Genomic DNA, 21276 nt, shown 5'->3' with positions numbered 1-21276 from the left:
CGTTTTAAAACATAATCGATTACTTATTTAATAATTTGGTTGTTATTATGAAATCATTCAAGTAAAATGCCATTAAAAAAATAAAGCAAATTTTAAAATGAATATTTAGGGTTATTTTCTCAAAAATTTTCCAAATTACATTTTTTTCTAATAAAAAAAAATTACTAAAAGGATACATATTAACAAATAATTGTATCACTTTGTCTCATAGAATTTTAAAATTGAAAATAAAATAGCCAACTTCAAGAATTACTTATTACTTTTCCAATAACCATTTTCGCATTTTATAAGTTTTTTAAAAAAAAAAAAAAAACATTATTCAGTTGTTTTATTCAATTTGATATCATGTATTCGCCAAAAAACAATAAACTAAAAGTTGTTGTAGATTTGCGAATTCAACTGCCTAGCATAATACTTAATTTTAAGATTGTTATTGATGAAACAATGAAAAAAAAATTCATTCTTCCCATTTTATTTCTCTAAATTAATTTAAGAGTTTAATTTTTTTTTGTTAGCATATTTACACCTGACTTCTGATTTTACTTTCGTTAATTGACAAGCTTCCGCCAAAAGAAGTTCGATTGCTTAGGGTTTCGGATCTGAAAGAAATTGGGAACCGCTGCTGTAACATATGAGAAAGGTTAGCAAGTTTTGTCATATGACTCTTGAATTCATTTAAGTTAAAATCCATTTTTAATAACAAAACTTTTATATCCGAATTTAGCTTTTTATAAATTGGCATAACAGCAATCGTAAATCCCGAAAATAAACAGATACACTTTTATTACGAAAATAGTTTATAAAATAATACTTTTTCACGAACACATATTATGATCATAAAATATTGATGCAAAATTTTTTTCGGTGCCTTTTATATTATAAAGCTAGCTTTAGCTTAAGATTAAACTCAACGGAAATCTTAGAAACCAAATTTATCCGAGGCATTCCGAAAACTAATTTAATAAAATAAAACATTATACGTCGCAAGTTCTGGCTTAGAGTTACTAACATATAAATTTTCTAGAAACAGTTACATAAACAACTCTATTTAATATTGTTTTTTATCTTTTCTGGTAAAAATAAATAAAATAATAACATAAAAAGATACCGTATTAGTTAGATCTATGTATACAGCAATTAAAAAAACATTTTTTAAATTCCAACGAAGTTTAACTTGCAATCTCAATCGCAAAATGAATATTTTTAAAAGTAACTTGAATTGCGAATTAATGTTTTCAAAAGAACGATATGCATGGTTCATTATTTTTGGAGATAAATTGAATGAACCCAAGAATTTAAACAACGCTAAATTTAACAACCTAATTCATGTGGTCAAAAACTTTTTTAAACTATAATTAATCCTTTCTTCAAAGTCCATCGAGTCTAATAATTCTAGGAAATAAATTAAATATTCATTCCAGAAATGGTATGAAATATTTCAGCTTATTTACATAAAATGTATATACAAATTAACTTACAATATATATTTACTTAATAATTATGTGATAGCCAACTACTATATCGAATTATAATTAGTAGCGATTATATCGACCATAGAGATCATTAATTTTAAGAAATAAGTAAATTGAACAACGACTATAGAAATAATGATGAAATACTTTTAAATAAAAACAATTAACATACAAATTATATTGATTTAAAAGTGGCTGAATTTACATAGTCGGAAACTATTACATTAAATTATTTTAAGTCATGAGTTTTTGTAATTCTAGGAAATACATAAGACTGACAATAGAAATATTAATGAAATATTCAAACTAAAAATAATTAACGTGCAAAAATGTTATTGCTTAAAAAAATATTAAACTCTCTCATATAATATTAAACACTAGTTTATTCCTCAAAAATTTCATGTTGCATTTTATTTAGTTATAATTCTAATTATTAAATACAATATTAACTTATGTACCCAGATCAACAAAATAAAATCGATGAATCGAAAAAAGCCATCAATACAGCTTACCTTTTAAGAAGAATATTTACCACAACATTTTCCAAAATTGTTCATTACACTTAAAATTAAAATTTGTTAATAACAAGTGCCAATTAATATAGTCGAACTATCGGAGATTAAGATAGAAACAATCAGGAATAAAGAGTGTAAATTCGACAACAAGCAGTTCTGATCGAAAACCGGCATCCTCTCTTTCTACAGAAGAGAAGATATGTCAGTGACGTCACGTTGGCATGACAACAGTTCTTTGTTGCTCTGACACCCTCAAACCTTTCTGTGGCATGAAATGAATTCTTGGATTCGACTGCTAAGGAAGGGAGAAAAAAATACAAGATAAATTATTTTCGAGTCTTCTCTCACGAAAAAAATAGTTCAGGCATGGCTGAATGATTTTAAAAACAAGCAATTTTAAAAATAAAGTCCTTTAATGAGCCAAGACCATGACCACTAAGAGTAAATTCGAGCCCCGGGGTTTGTGGACAGCAATATAATTTTCTCCCTAATTTTTTCTTCTCAAAAATGTACTGAAAAAGATTTTTCTTAGACTTCAGTTTCTGCGTTCACTTAGTTATGTGCATAGTTTTAAAATGCTTAAATCTTGTTATTAAAGCTTGATTTTTAATTATTAATTTAGTTTTTCTATGTATATAATAAGTGTTATTTTCTGACTCTTCGAAAAAATTCATCTTTTATTTATTTTCAAAAATAAATGTAACGTCGTAAAAAAATAAAATTAAACGGCATAAAAAAAAAACTTTTTCTTTGAAAAAATCATTGTTTCCATATAGACAATTGTTTTTTTATGTTTATAGTGCGATTATATAGTGGAAATGGGGATTTTTTTTATTACCGTCGTTGAACAACCAACCCAATTTTTGGGTTTACGACTACTAATGTTCAACTTCGTAGCCTTGTAATTTTGAACCCAATCCAGAACTCCTGGATCTAGTATTGGAAGAAATTTGCCTTCGCGGAGGACGTTTTGATGGAACTAACTCACATTTGCGTTACATGGAGAGGAAGACCACGCGAACCTCCCACGGTTAGCCTGACGGCAAGGGGACTCTAACCCATCATCCGTCTTCCACTGAGGATATTTCACGTCAGCACTGTGGTCGATGCACTTGATCCAGGAGTTCGCTTGTCTTTTGGATTGGGTTCAAAATTACAAGGCAGCGGAGTTGAACATTAGTAGTCGTAAACCCAAAAATTGGGTCGGCTGTTCAAAGACGGTTATAAAAATAAAATAGTCTGGACGGTAGGGCGCTGAGTTCGTGGGTTCGATCCCCGCCGGCCGAAGACTCCCCGTGTAGTAAATGGTGACTGATGCACGTTAAATCTGTCGAGTCGCAAAGTCCTCCATGTTCTCATAACAAATCAAAACCTCTGGGGGTACTGATCCAGGAGTTTCCTTGTCTTCTGGATTGGGTTCAAAATTACAAGGCTACGGAGTTGAACATTAGTAGTCGCAAACCTAAAAATTGGGTCGGCTGTTCAACAACGGTTATAAAATATACAGAACATAATAATAAAATGCTAGTGCGGTTTGCTAAGTAAGAATAAAATCACGATTCTTAAGTAGAGTGCTGCAAACTTAAACGTTTTCTGTTTTTCTTTTCTAACTTCTTTTTCAAATCGTTGGAAACTTTTTGGATACTACGTGTATCTCCTATTTTTTATTCATTCCTTTTATCTATTTATATATTTATTATTTATTTATATTTATTTATATATTTATTATTTATTTATATTTATTTATATATTTTTTATTTATTTATATTTATTTATATATTTATTATTTATTTATTTATTATATGTTGACGAAATTATTTGGAAATCTCTGATTTACAAAAACACATTCCAATTCATTATTTAACGAATTGTCACGAATTACAACATCATATAACCCATATACCGACTCCTGTACAAAACAAACATATTTTAAAAACCCATTCGATACAGAAATATCGTAGAAAATTCTATAGAGTGTCATTATAAGAGAAAATTTCACCAAAACATACATTTTGTCTAGATTTTTTTATGGATTTGACATATATAGTATTTTTAGGAAAGAATTATTTTATGTGGATAGCGTGACCTTATCGTTTCGTGATGTAGAATCCTAGGACATTTGAGTTTTTCAATGCCAAATAAAATATTATGGATTGAAAAACACGAAACACAGCTTGTCTGTTTTATAATAGTTTATTCAACTAGTTAAAAGAAAATTAACTTTTAAGAACGACAAAAAATATGTATTGAAGAACAATATCTACAGCTTAGTGCTTAATTAGTTCAATAATCTGGCCGAAATGCAAAAACTTTTCTCTTTACATTGAAGATCATTGAGGAGACAGCAAATGTTTGGGTTTTTAGCGTTAGTAAACGTTTTTCGTTTAAGGTCTGAGATAATATTTTCCTTTTTTAGTTTAATTGAAAAAAAGTAGCATTAAAAAAAAAATTCTTCTTTTTGGTTTTGTGTCTAATTTTTCGTCGAAAAATGCTCGAAATTTTGATTATCACTAAAATTGTGACATACGTTGCTTGTACCATTTAAAAAATAAGATGAAACTTTTATTGACCATCAAATAGATATCATTTGAAATTCGAGCATTATGATTCGGCGGAAAGTAGGCAAACTTTCGACTCACGATAAATTCCATTAGTAGATAATATGGCTGGAAAAAATCTTCGATCGATCAGAAAACGATTGTTTTTTGTTTTCGTTTTTCTTGTTATGCAACATAGAGCTCCAGCTGAAATTCAATCACACTAGCTAAGCGAAAAGTAGTAATATTATAATTTTTCTGTTTGGGGATAACATGAAATACTATAGCGACTAACTCGGTTTGTAATGATCAGGAAACTATTGAGACTTAAATTTTCTCCACACATAAAGTTCTAGCGAAAATAATAAAAATTAATAAATAATTAAAAGAAATAAAATTTAGTTAAAAAGTGGCAGAAATTTTTATTGACGATAAAACAAAATGAAACACTCATTCTGCTTATCAAAAAATGACTGAAGTTTGCAATTTCAATTTGCGAAATATTAGCATAAATTTAAGTGCCTCATCTAGTTGTGAAGTGACCAAAGTAATAGGATTGCAATATTTAATTTACGATGCAAGAGATATAACATATCTCAACTTTTTAAACGTTACGAATTCGAGATAAAATTTGCTAGTACCCTTTAAGAAACAATTATAACTTTTATTGACATCAAAAACAGAGATGAAATTAAAGTCTTGAAATCTGATCATTTTCTTCGATTGACGAGAATTTTCTTTATCGAAAATATGGCAAAAAAGAAAAAAAATTCTTGTACTTATTTTTTTTTAGAGCTGAGGAAACTTTGAAAATTTCATTTTCATACTGCAAAAAATTTTAGTTGGAGCTAACTAGTTAGTCGGGAAGTAGTCAAAATTTTGATCGCTATATCATTTGTCACAGACTAGAGCTTTGCCTCATTTGTAGAGTCCGGAGACTAAATCCGAATCCGCCCCAGATCGATTAGATTATTATGCGCCTGAGTACGAGATTTAATATGTTAGATAAAGGCAACATTTACGAAGGTAGAACCAAAATTTGAAAAAAGAACCAAAGAGAAACCAAAGGAAGAAGACCAAATAAAAAATATTGAGATTTTTTTATTTACGGATCCAATAGAAATAATAAAAATCTTAATTTTTTATTCTTTATAACTTTTACAATTTTACTGAACCAATTTTTTTGTATTCTCGTTTTGTTAGAAAATTTTAATAAATCGAAAGAAGCCCAAAGCAAGCCCAAAGAAATTTTCCAGCTATTCTGATCCAAGAGTTCTCCCTGCTGATGAACCCGAACTAGAAGCCTAACCCCGAAGATTCTGTGCTGTTCCAGCTATTCTTCCAGCTATTGAACTAAAATCGAAGACTTTTTCCAGCTATTCTGGCTGAGGCCGAAGAGTTCTCCCAGCTATTGAGCTCGAGTTAAACGTATTCTTCCAGCTTACAGAAGAACTCTTTCTGCCTATGAGCACATAAAATTATTCCAGCTTGTGAACCCGAAGAGTTCTTCCAGCTACAGAAACCAAGGACTTCTTCCAGTGAACCAGTCAGATGAATGCCTTCAGCTAATAAACTCGAGTCTGTCTTGTCTATAGCACACACACGAAAGCGAGTTAATAAAAAAAGCAGTAAAAGTAATTAAACAAATATTGTTTTATTCTACTAATGAACTTTAACATTTTCTTCGTCTCGAAGGTTACTATATGTCATTTCTAAAACAAAAGTAAAACACGTGTAAGTTTTTGAAGAATAAAGATTTCTGAAAACCACAACTATTGACTTTTTTACTTATTAATTCTTAATGGTTATCATAGTTCACTTCATTAACCACAAAGTCTCAGTAAATTGCTAAGGGAAAGGTATTTGTTGCAACACAGTATTTCAAAACTTTTTCTTAATTATATGCAAACATTTATTTAAATTCCTTTGGAGTATTTCTAAAAAAGCTAGGCTATTCTTTTCCTTCGTATAAGAGATTGACATAAAGATAAGGAAAATTAATATGTCAACAAAATTTACAAAAACTCTACCGCAAATCATTCCTCAATTGTTCTCTTCGATGTTAATATTCATCTTACAAAAATAGAGAATGCAAGGTAATACTTAAACCTCAAAAATCCCTAAGATATTGTACAGAAAATTCACAAGTACCCGAGGTTAACATTGATGTGCAAAAATTGGAATTAAAAGCCTGGTTTATTAAAAATAATGGCCTTAAAAAGATTTTTCCAAGAAACTTTATGTTTTATTAAGTATTTTTGTTTATATTTGCAGTAGAACGATCATTGCTGATCGTGATTTTTTACTTCATTAATTTTTGGATTTTTTTGAAATTTAAATATGACGAAAATATTTATAGAGCAACAATGTTCATTAATTTAAATTTATGGAAAAATAATTTCAGAATATTTGAGTTTATACTTTCCACAAAATCAGTGTTGAAATACCATGGGAGTAATAAAATATATTCGAACCTAAAATATATAATACAGACAAAACAATATTCAAATTATAATATTCTAAAGTAACCCGAAAAAAAGAAATTTGCTTCTTTCTAATGACAGCATTGTCTCTATTGCATTAAAATACGAAAATTTAAATAAATTATAAAATTAAGATCTATTACACAGTGATAAAAAATTGAATCAAGTCATGAGATAACATAATACTCCAGTTTTCATCTTCTTTCCCATTAGCAACGAAATTTTGGCAAATTCTCCAAACTTCAATGCTCGCAGAATTAAAATCCTTTTCTTTTATTTAAAAAATAACTACCAATAAAATATAAATGATTGAAATATGTGCAATTTAAGAAACGAATAACACATTCATTACGGCTTGCTATGTTCATTCATAAACTTGCATACTATAGATATTCGAGTTTAAAAAGTGAAATATCGATATTTATTTCAAGATTTTAACTATTGTATGTATTACTTTTTCAGTTCATTACAAGGGTTTCGGCGAGCAAAGGTGATTGACGCCAAGTAATATTTAAGCGTAATAATAAATATTATATTGGCAAATTATAATTTTTACAACAAATTGATTACAAGACGTGGTGATTCGCCGTACGCTCGTCTCCCAAATAAGTCCATGGTAGATACAAATTCTGCTCGTAGCTCGCTCTGAACATAGTGCTGGCATAAAATATTCTCATTTACAGACGGATCATGGGTTAGAATCCACTTGGCGTCGGGCTAACCATGAAAGGTTCTCATCATGTAACTCAAAGGTGGAATGGTTCAATCAAAAAGTACTCCACGAAGGCTAGTTTGTCCCAATGCTTGATCCAAGAATTCTCTTGTCTTCTGAGTTTGGTTCAATATTACAAGGCTACGGAGTTGATCATTGGTAGTTTTAAGTTTAAAATTGGATTGGCTTTTGAACTCTAGTTATGATGAAAAAGCAAGATTAATTACATAAAATAGAAAAAAATCATTTAAATTTGTTTATAAACGTTATACTAACAAAGAGGAGAAATTAAAGCTTGTTAAAGAGCGGAGACAGTTCCATTTACGGCAGGGCTGTCCAACTGACGGCCTGCGGGCCGCATGTGGCCCGCCAACACACATTGTGTGGCCCGCCAACTTCTTATTCAGGCTGATAGGCCTCTGTTTTCCCATTAAAATGTAAACAAATTGTTTTATAATCCTTCTGTTCCATTGTTTTATAATTAATAATTCAACTATTAATTGTTATCGTATTGTGTATTGTAAGAGGTTATTGTTCAACTTTTTCAAACTGTGGCCCGCCAGGTGATCAGTGACCGGAATTCTGGCCAGTGGGCTCTTTCCAGTTCGACAGCCCGGATTTATGGCAAACAAATATTTGTACGCCTTGGTTCCATTGATAATTTAGCCTGTTTTAAACTTTACGTTGTTTTTAAGTTTTTTTTCTTTTTATTTCTATAAAATCAACAAACATTGAAAGAAGACTTTTTTTTAATTGTTTTCATTTCATTTTCTTAAAAATGCTTGTTTATGCATCTGGTATTAGCATATATAGTTGATAAAAAGCCTTAGTTTCTTAGAGATTTTTCTGTGCATCTTATTAGAGATTTAAAAAAGCATAATTTTTTCTTCTTCTTTTTAGCTTTTTTTTTCTTTTCTTTTCCTTTTTTCAGTATTTAAAGCGCACAATTTACAATCACGGAAAGGCGAAATATTTCCGTTTTTATTTCGATCATTAAAAACCAATGCGGAAGTTTAAAGTTTAAATTGTTTTAACGATGGAAAAATAGGTAAAAACAAATTTTTTACAAAATAAAAATGAAATATATTTTCTATTCTCTGTTTTAAGCTCTGCTGTAGCTAATTACGATTGTTGTACAAAAATACTATTCATCTAACTAATCAATGTTTTTAAATTGACGCAATCGACAAAAAACCTACAGTTAAGCCTAAATTCTAAGAAGTCACGATTCTTCTTGTGATGTTTCAAAACTGTCATTGAAAATCACACACGCTAAGTTACTTCTGTCGAGAGCAATTTCTGAATAAAATTATTTATAATCATTGCCCAACAATGATGACTTTTTAATAATATGTTATTAAACATTTTTAAAAAATACATTTACGTTAAGTTATAATTTTCATTGTAGTTTAACGGTGATTCATAATTCCAAGAGTTTATTAAAATTTCAAACGTTAAAAAAACAACTATAATGAGATATAGGCTTATTGTGCAGTTATTTTCACGTTTTAAATATAATGGAAACAGACATAATAAATGTAAATATCAAAAATATAAATAAAAAAAATACTACATGAGAAGGATTTTTTTGCCAATATTAAATTGGAAATTTAAATTCCAAATAGTGATTTAATCCCCATAGAAATTTTTTTTTTTTTATTCCCAACAAACAAAGTTTAAAGTTGTTTTTGCACTGAAATCTCGACAAGCTCTATAACTCTCGACAAGCTCTAGCTTAATATACAAATGGATTGAGGATGAGCCTTTTTAAATGTAGTGAAATAAAATAAAAAATTACATAAAAAATTCGAACCTAGAACTTTTTTTTTGAAACAGCAAAAAGAAAAAAAAGTTAAAAAAATTTAAGTCTCATTGAAAAATTTAAAAAGATAAATTAATTAATTAAATAATTAAAATTAATATTAAGTGAGATTTATAAAAAAAGGTATTCCTGCAATTTTATATATTAAAATATTATTAATGTTGTACTTTTAATTTTCTCTAATTAATTTTCTCAAATATGCTGTCTGTGGATATTTATTGTATTTGGCAGTACTTTTCAATGCAAGTAAAATACGAGGATTGTTTGTACACTAATAGATGACGCGTTTGTACACCAATAGGTGACGCGTGCGTCGCAACGAATGCTTGTGTCTTGTCCAGACACTTCTTGGAAACAACTGTGCTCAGTTGCAACTGTGTAGGCAAACTGTACGGTCAGTTCTGTGTCTTTAAAATGTTCAAATTTGACAAATCGCCCGCCACACGAGATATGGTCAGTGAAGCGTTTTTAGTCGATATTTTACCTGTCTGCTGCATACATTCACTGGCATATTTGTGAAGTTACGATTTGCGAAGTAGTAAAATTCCTTGACATGCTGACAGGGAGTTTTGCTACTCTATGACAATGACTCTCTCTGCAGCTCAGATCCCAGCTTTATTGGAATTTTTTGGTCGGGAAGTTTTGGACCACCCCTTCCTACAGCCCAGATCTTGAGAGATTCTGCAGAGCTATTTTCATCTTTTCCGATATTTCGAACATCATTTTGGCAGCAATAACACCAACGATGATGAATACGTGAAAACGGGCTTCACCTCTTGGTTAACGGAACAGCTGGCAAGTTTGTATGAAGAGGGTATTCTAAATCTAGTCGTAAGGTATGATAAGTGTTTAAACAAACTTACAACTATGCTAAAAAAAAAAAAAGATAAACGTATGTAGAATTTGACAATAAAATTGCTTCTTGAAAATTTTCTTTCGTTTGGTTTTATTTTCAAACGCTCCTTACTTAAAAAGCCATCTTCGTACGATTTTGGCGATATAATATGCTAACATTGGCGATATAAAGGGCTCAGTACTTTAAATTTTGTATTAATATTTTATGTCAAAATGATACCAATACAATTAATCAGCAGTTTTAGAGAGTTATTTAAATAGTATACAATTGACTGTTTTTTATATTTTTAATAAATATCATTATCTTTGTGCAATTAACGTTAAAAGAACTTTGATACGGGCTGCCATATTAATAAGCTCTAAATAAGGTGGAGATCCAGAGCTCATTTCTTATTTGCCGAACAGTAGTCATTAATCTATTAATTAATAGGATGTATGTATTATAAATAGAATTGTATTATAAATAGAATATTAATTAATATAATGATAAGCCACGCGCTCAAATCGCTCAAGAGACCATTTTTCGTGATTTCCACGCTGGCAGATTCGTTGTATTGAATTGTTATTTTGGTGGTATCTGTTTGCGAAATAAAAACGATTTCAGAAGAAGTCAATAAAATAAAAAAAAGAGGAATGAATCTAAAAAGAAACCTGAAATGATTTAGAGTAACACCCACTAACGCATGTTCATTTTTTTCTTTTAAATGAAAACAAGTACCAGATGTTCAAATAATAGAAACAGAAAAATGAGAATACTTTTTCTTTAGATTTCTTTCCAAGAAAAGTATTAACTGTAAATATTATTGCCACTTTTTAAAACATTTTAGACGTATTTTCCTTTGATATCACATGCCTTAAACAGATGTGGTAACTGTTAGAGAAATAAAAGCACCGATTTCAGAAGAAATTAATAAAAGAAAGAAGAGGATTTGAATTTTAAAAAGAAAACTTAAATTATATAGAATAACACCTGCTAGAGCATATTCCATAACTTTTCTTACTGAAATAACCAAATGCTCAAATAATAGGCATGGAAAATAAAAATACTTTTTCATTAAATTTCTTTCCAACGTCTATGCATTGCCATTTCTTTGTTTCTTTTTTTTGCTTTTACTGATGACTGGCGTGACAGTCAACATGATAATTAAAGGCTTCGAAGCGTTTTTTTAACAGTCATCAAATCAGGCATCAGCTAAGCATCTTTTTAAAATTAACATCATTAATTATCAAAATCTTACCAACTTTCTAAATGAAAAAAAGAATTGTGGATAAATGTATGGAATAGGTTGGTTGTCTATAAAATAAAAATGCTGAATACAAAGAGAATAATGCAATACAGAACTTCTAAATATATATAAAATATATAAAAGCAAAGTCTTTATATATAAAAGCAAAAGTCTGTCTGGATGTATGTTAGCTATGATTCGAGAACGAAAGATACCAATTCGATTTTTTTTTTTTTTGGCAGCAATTTGCAAATTTTTAATGGGTGGTTTATGAATAATCACATCTGGCATTATGTGATTAGGAAAGAATATCGAAAATGCAAAATTTCATTGATGAAAACAATTGAGTACTAGGCAACACGAGAATAAAACAATCGCTGATACACAGGCATGAGACCTGCTGTGACTTCAGCGCCAGTTGATCGCTTATAAACAAGATGGCGTGTTAATGTCGAGCTAAGTTTATCTATAAAATTGAGAATGTTAATTAACTCGAAGTTAATTACAACGCCGTATCGCACATCAAATTCATTAAAATATAATCCTTTCCGGTCTATGTCCTTTACTTAACTTAGAGTGAACTGATCTGATCATAAAGACACGGTTTCCAGTAGAACATAATGGTGATGTTAAACATAACACAAATGGTATTGTTAATGGTAACGTAACACAAATGGTAATAAATTCTAGCGGCATTTATTTATTCATTCAAACGACATTTCAATTTCAAGGTTTTTTAATTAAAAGTTCTTAATAAAAAAATCTTTCGTCTTATCTTAAGAAAGCAAAATAAAACTGGTCAAAAGTCCATTTTAATTACTATACTTACATGCCTCAAATAACTGTAATGACTTATTTTAACTTTTAGACGCAGATGCTCATTTATTTGATGATGCTGTCTTTTTGTTCTCAAAAGCGCTTTTTTCCTAACTAATCTTATTGGAGTTATATTTTTCGCATTGCGATTATCCGTGATATTTTGATGGTTAAAAGTTTGGGTTCATGAAAAGATAGGAAAAAATAAGCTGTAAAAACTACAGAAAGTTATAAAAACAGAAAAAAGTAAAAATAACACTTTTAACACTACTTTCGGCATTTTCAGGTACCGACCATTTGCACTCGTGCGTTATTTTTTTAGTTCATCTATCATGGCAACAGTTAGTGAACAAAAACATTTGCTTTATAGTTTTAAAACAGCATCAATTATCAATTCTTAATGTAAGTAATATGAGCTCAGGGGATAGAGCATTCGCCTTCCAATGAGGTAAACCGGGTTCGAATCCCAGAGATGGCTGGATGATACGGATTCCGCACCCGACTCGCACCGACCACAGTGCTGACGTAAAATATCCTCAGTGGTAGACGGATTGTAGGTTAGAATCTCCTTGACGTCAGGCTAACTGAGGGATGTTTTCGAGGTTTTCCTCTTCCTGTAACGCAAAAGCTGTTTAGCTCCATCAATAAGTTCTTCGCGAAGGCAATTTTCTCCCAATACTTGATCCAAGAGCTCCCTTGTTTTTTGGATTGGGATCGAAATTACTAGGCTAAGGAGTTGAACATTGGTAGTCGTGAACGCAAAATTGGATCACCTGTATATATACAGGGTGATTCTAAAAAGATGGGCAAAATTTTATCAAAGAATGAATGGTCGAAAACAAAACGCAAAACCGCTAGAGGGCGTCAAAGTTTATGTTCTTATATGAGGCAAAAACACACAAAGAACGATGAAGTTAAGTTAGATAAGCAAATTTAATGGCATGTGATTACAATAAGTGTTCAAAACAGTGGCCGGCAGTGGCTATGCACGCAGTTCAACGGCGAAGAAAAGATAGGCAAACATTCTGAAACACACCACGCAGAGCACGAACTTTTCCTGCAACGTCCGAAAGCATCGCGACAAGTAAACGCAGCGCAGTAACTCGCAACAGGAATGGAGCTTTCACGTTTGCATCAAACAACTTTCCAAATGCGCCAGCATCTTTGCGTTTTGTTTTCGACCATGCATTCTTTGATAAAAATTGTTTGCTTGGGTGTGTACTATCACTTCCTAAAATTTTGCCCATCTTTTTAGAATCACTCTGCATATATTTAAGAATCTGGATACGTAAAAAGGGGGAAGAAAGATATGGTGAAATCTGCATTTATGTATACACATACATACATAAGCAGCAATATATATAAGTAACTAATTGGGTTCATGCTTTCTACCCTTCGCTTTATAAGCTTCTGGGCTCATATTTTTCGCATTGTGTCGCATCTATCTATCATATAACTACAGAATCTGAATTCTTTAAAAACGTGAAAGTTTGTTGTGCAATCTCGTTACTAAATTTTTTAGCTCTAATTTGATGGCATAATACCTGATGGGTCCACAAGCTGCAAAGATTGTTTATTAGTTCCAATAATAAGCTAAAAAGTTATCCAGGGTATATAGATTTTTTTACTTAGTTTTTAAGCTCATTATTAAACATATTTAAGACAGCGAATTTTTTTTCAAATTTTAATTGTATTTTTCATGTACATTTCTGTTAAATGTAAAAAATTTGGATTAGATAGGATAAAACTTGAGATAGAATTTAATAACACAAGAGCGGAAACTGCTGGATTTCAAACGAAATTAACCGTTCGCAAAGTAGCAAAATTAAGCAGTGATATAAACTACGACTGATACAAAAAAAATTAAAAATAATTACTAAATTGTCTTCTAAATCGAAAGTCTTGTGGTCGGTCTCTGAGAAGTACTGTTGGTACTGGGATTTGGAGAAAATTTCTTTTCTTTAGATCTACGTCTAAATTGAGAAGTTGCCTCAGGAATAAGTGGTTACTGCCTTTCCTTCGTGGGGTTCTGAATTAAGACGTACTTTCACCCTTGCGGTGCTCTCTTGTTAAACGAAAGGCATGCCTTCTTGATTAAATTCACAAGAGGTCAGTAGCTTGCGAGCTTGGCTTTTTACAAGTAGTATTAAAAACAACAGCAAAACGATATTCAGGGCATAGAACAGGACCATTGATCCTCTATGTACTTTTACAACTGGGACCGTCCTTTTTGTTCTTTAAGTAATTATGATAATCTAAAAATACTGAGAATCTTATTAAGACTGTTTAGAGCAAATAAACTATGTAGAATTAAATAACTGAAATTTGCCCTTCTTACTTTCGTTGATCATTGGTTAAACATTTATTTTTATGGCATTTGCAGGGAAATTATAGCTACAAATTTCCTAATCTAATAAAAAATTAAACAAAAAAATTATTTTTACAAGAATTATGAAAATAGTATTCTAATATGAATACATAACATAAATTTATAACTATCAACAAAAGTTTACGATATTGGTTAACTTTCTAATAGCATAAAACACAGCTGTGAAGTTAAGAAAAACAGTTTCAGTTTCGAAAATCAAGGAAGTAAAAATTTGATGTCCGTATTCTACTAAGAAAAGAATCTATAAGATTTTTTTAATAGTCTTTTTTCCTAAATTGGAAGTTTTTAAAACTTTTATAATAAAACTGAAAATTAGTATTGTAATCAATGGAAATTAAAAACGTTACATTTTCAAATTTTTAAATGGGAATAGAGACGTGCTTTGTTTCATTAACCATAAGGGGACTTTCTGGAACATGGTACCAATTAACACAGTACCCTTTCACCCAGTCTAATAAAATGATGTTAGTTACGGTTAAACTAAAATTGAATTTGCATTAATTTGAGTTAAAACTGTTGTTTCAAAACCTTAAAATTAATTACCTAAAAAGTTAAAACAGTTTAACCCCGTTATAATGAACCCGGTTATAGTGAACACTTAGTTTGAATATTTTTGGAATTCAATATATCCCTTTATTTCCAAACTAACATTTATCTTACGTCATTTCATAAGATAATAGTGAACAGCTAAAAATTGGGTAGCTCATTTATAAATTACAGTGAACTCAAATTTCCTTTTAGTGATTTTTTAAACAAATGTTACAAAATATTTCAGTTCAAAAGTTTGATAAATTTAAAATCTGTTTATGACTTACATTAAAAAAAAAAATACACATTATAAAAAAGTATTTTAAACGAGTTTTTTTGCAGAAATGAATTATGTTAGTGGTTCCAAAAACAGGCATATGGGAGAATGAATCGATTACACAGAATTACAGATCATTTTTAAATGCAACTTTATTCAAAAATAACGAAAATAAAAAAGACAGAATTAAAAAAAAAATGACGAAAATTGAAAAGACAAATAGTACCTAAAAAATTCGTTATTGGGAGACAACCACTTCGTTATATGGAGATTATTTTGAATATTCCGATTAAAAATTTCGTTATAGAAAGAAAAATGATGAAACTATGTTTTCGAGAGGCTGTGTATACTTAGTTAATAATTCTTAAAGTATATTGTGTACTATTTCAGTCATTATTTCTAACAATACTCAGTGGCGTATCTAACGGGGAGCAAGAGGAGACATCTGTCCCCGGGTGCATGGTAAAATGCTTCTTTTTTCTATTAAACAGCCCCAATTTAATTTTCTAATTGAATCGCAGGTTTTATAATTTCTTCATATTTTTATTCCATTTACCAAAGAAGTAAACAGGATGTTTCTATACCTCTCTCTTTATATATATGTGTAATAACAGGGCTACATCCCTGTTATCATTGGTTACAATTAGCTTAAATAATTCAGTCGTGAACCAATTATTCTTCCATTAGTTTTATTTACGGGTAGGCTGGTGGCTATAACATTTCACATCCACTCTCCACAAGGGAGGGGGTGGACAAAACTCCGGATGGTTCCTGCACATCTTACATGGATCACATCATACAGCAAGAGTTATGCGAAAACAATCGCTCCTGCCTTAAGTACTAACAGAAAATGAGTGAAAAGGCTCAATCGTCGCATACCTTGCAACCCTACGCATTAAGGAAAATCATTTAATGCTTCCTAATATGGAAGTAAGAGAGGGAAAGATTCTAAAAATAAATCCTTTGAAATATAAATCTAATTATTATTCACTGATATGTTTTCAGCCTTGAAGTTCCAAAATAGAATATCTCTACACATATTCTTTACCAAAGACATTTTATGAAAAGAGTTTTAATACTTTTATTAATACAAAAGTATTTATAATTTTTGTATTACATATATATATACAAACAAATTGGTGACGTATATGACATATGATTGGGGAAACTATATTAGTAACATTCACCATTAAATTTTGAACCGAATCGAGAAAAAATTTAAAAGTTATCAAGTTACGCTGTTTTAACATTATGTAAAGCTACAAAATATTATTCAATGAAAAAAGTAAAGAAAAACAAAGACGAGTGCTGTAGATTTAAGTTTTTACTTTAACTGAAACTTAGGATTTTTCCGAAAAGCTTTATATAAGTCTTACATCACATTGCAAGGGAGAGCAAAAATCGAGTTTATTCTCGGGCGCTGTTTATTTCAAATCCGGGCGCTATGCCGTGCACCCCAGACAACACTCCAGCAACAAGCTAAAAAACAATTTTTTCGTATATGAGTCACAAAAATATTCTCAGTATTCTGTACAGTATATGAGTTGGATATAGTGAATAATCATTTATATTGGATTTATTGGTGGGCTTGTGGACAATTCACTATAGCGGGATCCGACTATATTAACAGAGATTTGTAGTAAAATTATCACTTACCCTCAATATCAACTGCATCACAGAAGCTGATTACACATCTAAATGAATTAATTATTTTAAAATAATATGAAATGAATCAAACTTCATTTATATTTAATTCGTGTTAAAAATTGCCTCATCGCGTTTCATGAAGTATTTTCTCAAAGGAAAAAAAAAATGAAAGTAGCATGTTATTTTTTTCTTCTGAATTTCAATAAATCGCATTCAAATACAGAAACATCACTTATGCTCCATGTCAAACTCATTAGAATTGACAGTTACGGGCATATCTGATTCCGTATTCTGCTTAAACTCTTACGAAAAAGATGGTATCAAATAAATATTTATGAAAAGAACCTGTGATGTCACAATTGGCATTACATATATTTCCTACCTTTTAAAATATCCTTAATTACTTAAACTTATTTTATTAATCGAATTAAATTTCAATTAAATTAAAGAGTTAATCTTTTAAAGCGAACATAAAATGTTTTATTCTTTTCTTATCGATCAATGTAACGGCTAACTGTTTATTTCAATTCAAATGTAGACTCATTAATTCACTACCGCGCAGGGCCGTCTTAATAGCAAGCAGGGCCCCCGGGCACAGAAATGTTTTAGGCCCCTATTACATTTCATACTGTTTAAAATAGAACTAAAAAACTTCACATGCATAAAATTAAGCATTTTTAAGATATGCAATAATTTTAACAAAGATAAAACACATTTTTATAGCCCCAAAAACTCAATGCACATAAAATAAAGCATTTTTAAACTAGGCATAATTTTTCTTAAATAAATGAGATGCTAACAAATTGCAATCCTCAAATAGTAAGTAATTTTCAAAACGAAGAAGCTAATTAAAATAAGTAAATTAAAAAGCATAGGGATATAAAAAAAAGTTTTGTATTTTATTTTGTAACCGTCGCTGAACAGCCAACCCAATTTTTGGGTTTACGTCTACCAATGTTCAATTCCGCAGCCTTGCAATTTTGAACCAATCCAGAAGACAAGGAAACTCCTGGATCAGTACCCCCAGAGGTATGACTTGTTATGGGAACATGGAGGACTTTGTGACTCGACAGACTTAACGTGCATCAGACACCATTTACTACACGGGGAGTTTTCGCCGGCAGAGATCGAACCCACGTACATGGGCTCAGTGCCCTACAAACCAGGCTATCCCGGCCAAGGGTTAAACAGTTGTTTCATTTTTATTATAACCGTCATTGAACAGCCGACCCAATTTTTGGGTTTACGACTTCTAATGTTCAACTCTGTAGCCTTTTACTTTTGAACTCAATATAGAAAACAAAGGAGCTCTCGTATCAAGTATCGGGAGAAATTTTGCATTCCTGGAGTACTTTTTCAGTGGAACTAACCCGTATTTACATTACATGGAGATGAAGACCACGAGAGCCTCCCACGGTTAGTCTGACGGCAAAGGGACTCTAACCCATGATCCGTCTACCACTGAGGATATTTCACGTCAGCACTGTGGTCTGTGCAAGCCGGATGCAGATTCGTATCGACCAGCCATCATTGAATTCGAACCCGGTTCACCTCATTGGAAGGCGAACACTCTATCACCTGAGCCATCGCGGCTAGGGTATAGCAATTAAAAAAATTCAACACGTATGAATTGTTTCATCAAACTATTAAAAAGTCAGTTATTATAATATCAATATTTAAACATCTTTCAATGCACATCAGACATAACCAGTTTAAAAGTTGCTGTCGTATGATTCGAAACACTTTCAATTATTACTTTAATTAACTATAAATACTAAACAGAGTTGGTTGTCAACCAGATTGAGTTGTTGTTGTAGTTCATTTACGTCACACTGGAGCTGCACAACGGGCTATTGGCGACGGTCTGGGAAACATCCCTGAGGATGATCCGAAGACATGCCATCACAATTTTGATCCTCTGATGAGGGGATGGCATCCCCGCTTCGGTAGCCCAATGACCTACGCGAAGTCGAGCACTTTACGGTAGAACAGTTTAACGAGGACCCATACCGCACATCTTCGGTCCCTACGCAGACTAATCCAAGTGGTTATCCACCCTCACACTGACCGTAGCCAGTGATGCTTGACTTCGGTGATCTCAAGCATATTAAGAGACATTATCGCTTAGGGAGTTGAGCACCTAAAAACTTCATTTTAACGAAGAAAAATAGATTTCGGCTGACTTTTTATTTTTCCTAGTGATAAACTATTCAAACTATTGGTGTTTACATGGTAATCAATCACTATTCTTAGAAAAAAAATGCGCACTTTTTACACTAGTATATATCCCAAAAAGCATGCAACCTTACGGCTACCTTCTGTCAGAATTTTCTTCTTATTGTCGAACGAAAGTGTTTGTACTAAAAAGCTTTTTTTAATAGGGCAAAAATATTGCAGTTTTTAAACCTTTCATCCTAAAAGGTTTACAAATTATTTTTTAAGACTTTTTTTTTTAAATAAGGTCACTTAGGTCCACTTTCACTTAGGTCCATAATGACGGTTTAGTTGACGTCACACACTAACGATAAGATCAAACTGCATTGCTCATTAGAATTTCATGACAAGGTGGATTTTAGCTGAGCATGCAAGACTTTGTGCAAAGAAACCTTATAATGACCTAGGTTTAAGAGTATTTTCACTTTGAGACTAGCTTTATTAAAGGATTTTTTTTCAAGCTTGAAAACTCTAAGTCAACCTCGATTTAAGGTTTTTATATAGAAGGTTGTTATCCAAGGTTTTGGATGAGGGTAATGTGCGTAGAATGGAGCAGATGGCCACTGATCTCGTTTTAAGGTTAGAAGATTTACACGTAAGCCGCATAACCAACCTTTTTAGGTTTACATTAAAAGGTTTCTGCTGAGTGAAAATAAACCATATTTTGCTATTTGGGATTTATTTTAAAAATTATATAATGCAAAGTTGTTTATTCTTAGTTTTTTTTTAATACAATTTATAAAAAGTAAGATTCTCAAGGGCCCCCTGAGGGCCTGGGGCCCCTGGGCACTGCCCGGGTGTGCCCATGCGTAAAGACGGTACTGCTACCGCGTCTAATCAAAAACAAAAATATGCTTATAACTCTTTATTATTAATTTATTTTCTCAAATATGTTTCAGTTACAGCATTTTTTCTCAACGGGGGTGTACAATACCGTACATCAATACAGTACCACGTACTTGAAGTTTGGATTTGTTCAATCGCTGTTGAACTCTCAACTGCCCATGTGTTTACTTTCTGACAAAGTTTTACCTAATGAGACAAAGAAATCTTCCCGTTAGTAGGAGCATTTGCAAAGAACTTATTGTGACAAACAAAATAAAGTTTTGCCATTTTTTACGAACATCAAAGACAAGTTTCTGAAGGCACCTTCGGTCTCAGGGTTACTAGCAACCTCATCACAAAAATGGTTTGATATCTTTTTATAATATATCAAAATTTATTGCTAAACCTGGGAAAGCTCATACCATCGGAGCAGAGTTGATACTAACGGTTGTCAAGGAAGTTTTAGAAACAGTTCTGCAGCATCCAATGTAATCAAATATTCCATTAAGCAACGATACAGTGCGGCGACGAAATGATGAGATGGCTGAAGACGTTGAAGTTTCCTTATGCAAACTTTTGATATCCAACGAATTTTCCCTTCAAGTTGATGAATCAACCTTGCCATGTAATGTAGGTTTTACTGTGAGCGTAGGTCCGGTTTGTAAAGGTAGAAAAAATCATTCAAGACATGCTTTTTGCAATATATTGATTGTAGATACTAAAGGTAATCTATTTTTGATACTGTCAAAGATTATTTTACAGAGAAAAACATTCCTCCTGCAAATATTATGTCGATTGCCACTGATGGAGCTAATGCAATGTTGGGTCGACATTGTGTGTTTATAGCCCTTTTGAAAATGGAAATACCAGATATTTTAGCTGTTTACTGCGTGCTTCACAGTCAGCATTTAGAAGGAAAAAATCTCAGCGACCGTTTGCATCAGTCATTGCAATATGT

The 21276-nt window shown here is 31.3% G+C and overlaps 1 protein-coding gene across 3 annotated transcripts in view; it reads right to left on the bottom strand.

Moving 5' to 3' along the window:
- The window catches only part of LOC107455374 (monocarboxylate transporter 9), a 38916-nt gene extending 21571 nt beyond the window's left edge, over nucleotides 1–17345 (bottom strand). The window contains exon 1 of one of the 3 annotated variants that reach the window (XM_087157505.1): nucleotides 17289–17345. The gene's annotated coding sequence lies outside the window, so the exon portion shown is untranslated. Of the gene's footprint in view, nucleotides 1–1984; nucleotides 2233–17288 lie in introns of those variants that run through there. The other 2 variants (XM_043045370.3, XM_087157507.1) reach the window with 2 other exon arrangements.
- Nucleotides 17346–21276: the final 3931 nt, after the last annotated feature.

Source organism: Parasteatoda tepidariorum, chromosome 2 (assembly GCF_982258835.1).
Source record: "Parasteatoda tepidariorum strain Cologne lab strain chromosome 2, Ptep-v5.0, whole genome shotgun sequence".
Taxonomy (NCBI): domain Eukaryota; kingdom Metazoa; phylum Arthropoda; class Arachnida; order Araneae; family Theridiidae; genus Parasteatoda; species Parasteatoda tepidariorum.
Note: the sequence above shows the minus strand (reverse complement) of the source record. Positions and strands in the feature narration are given on the sequence as shown.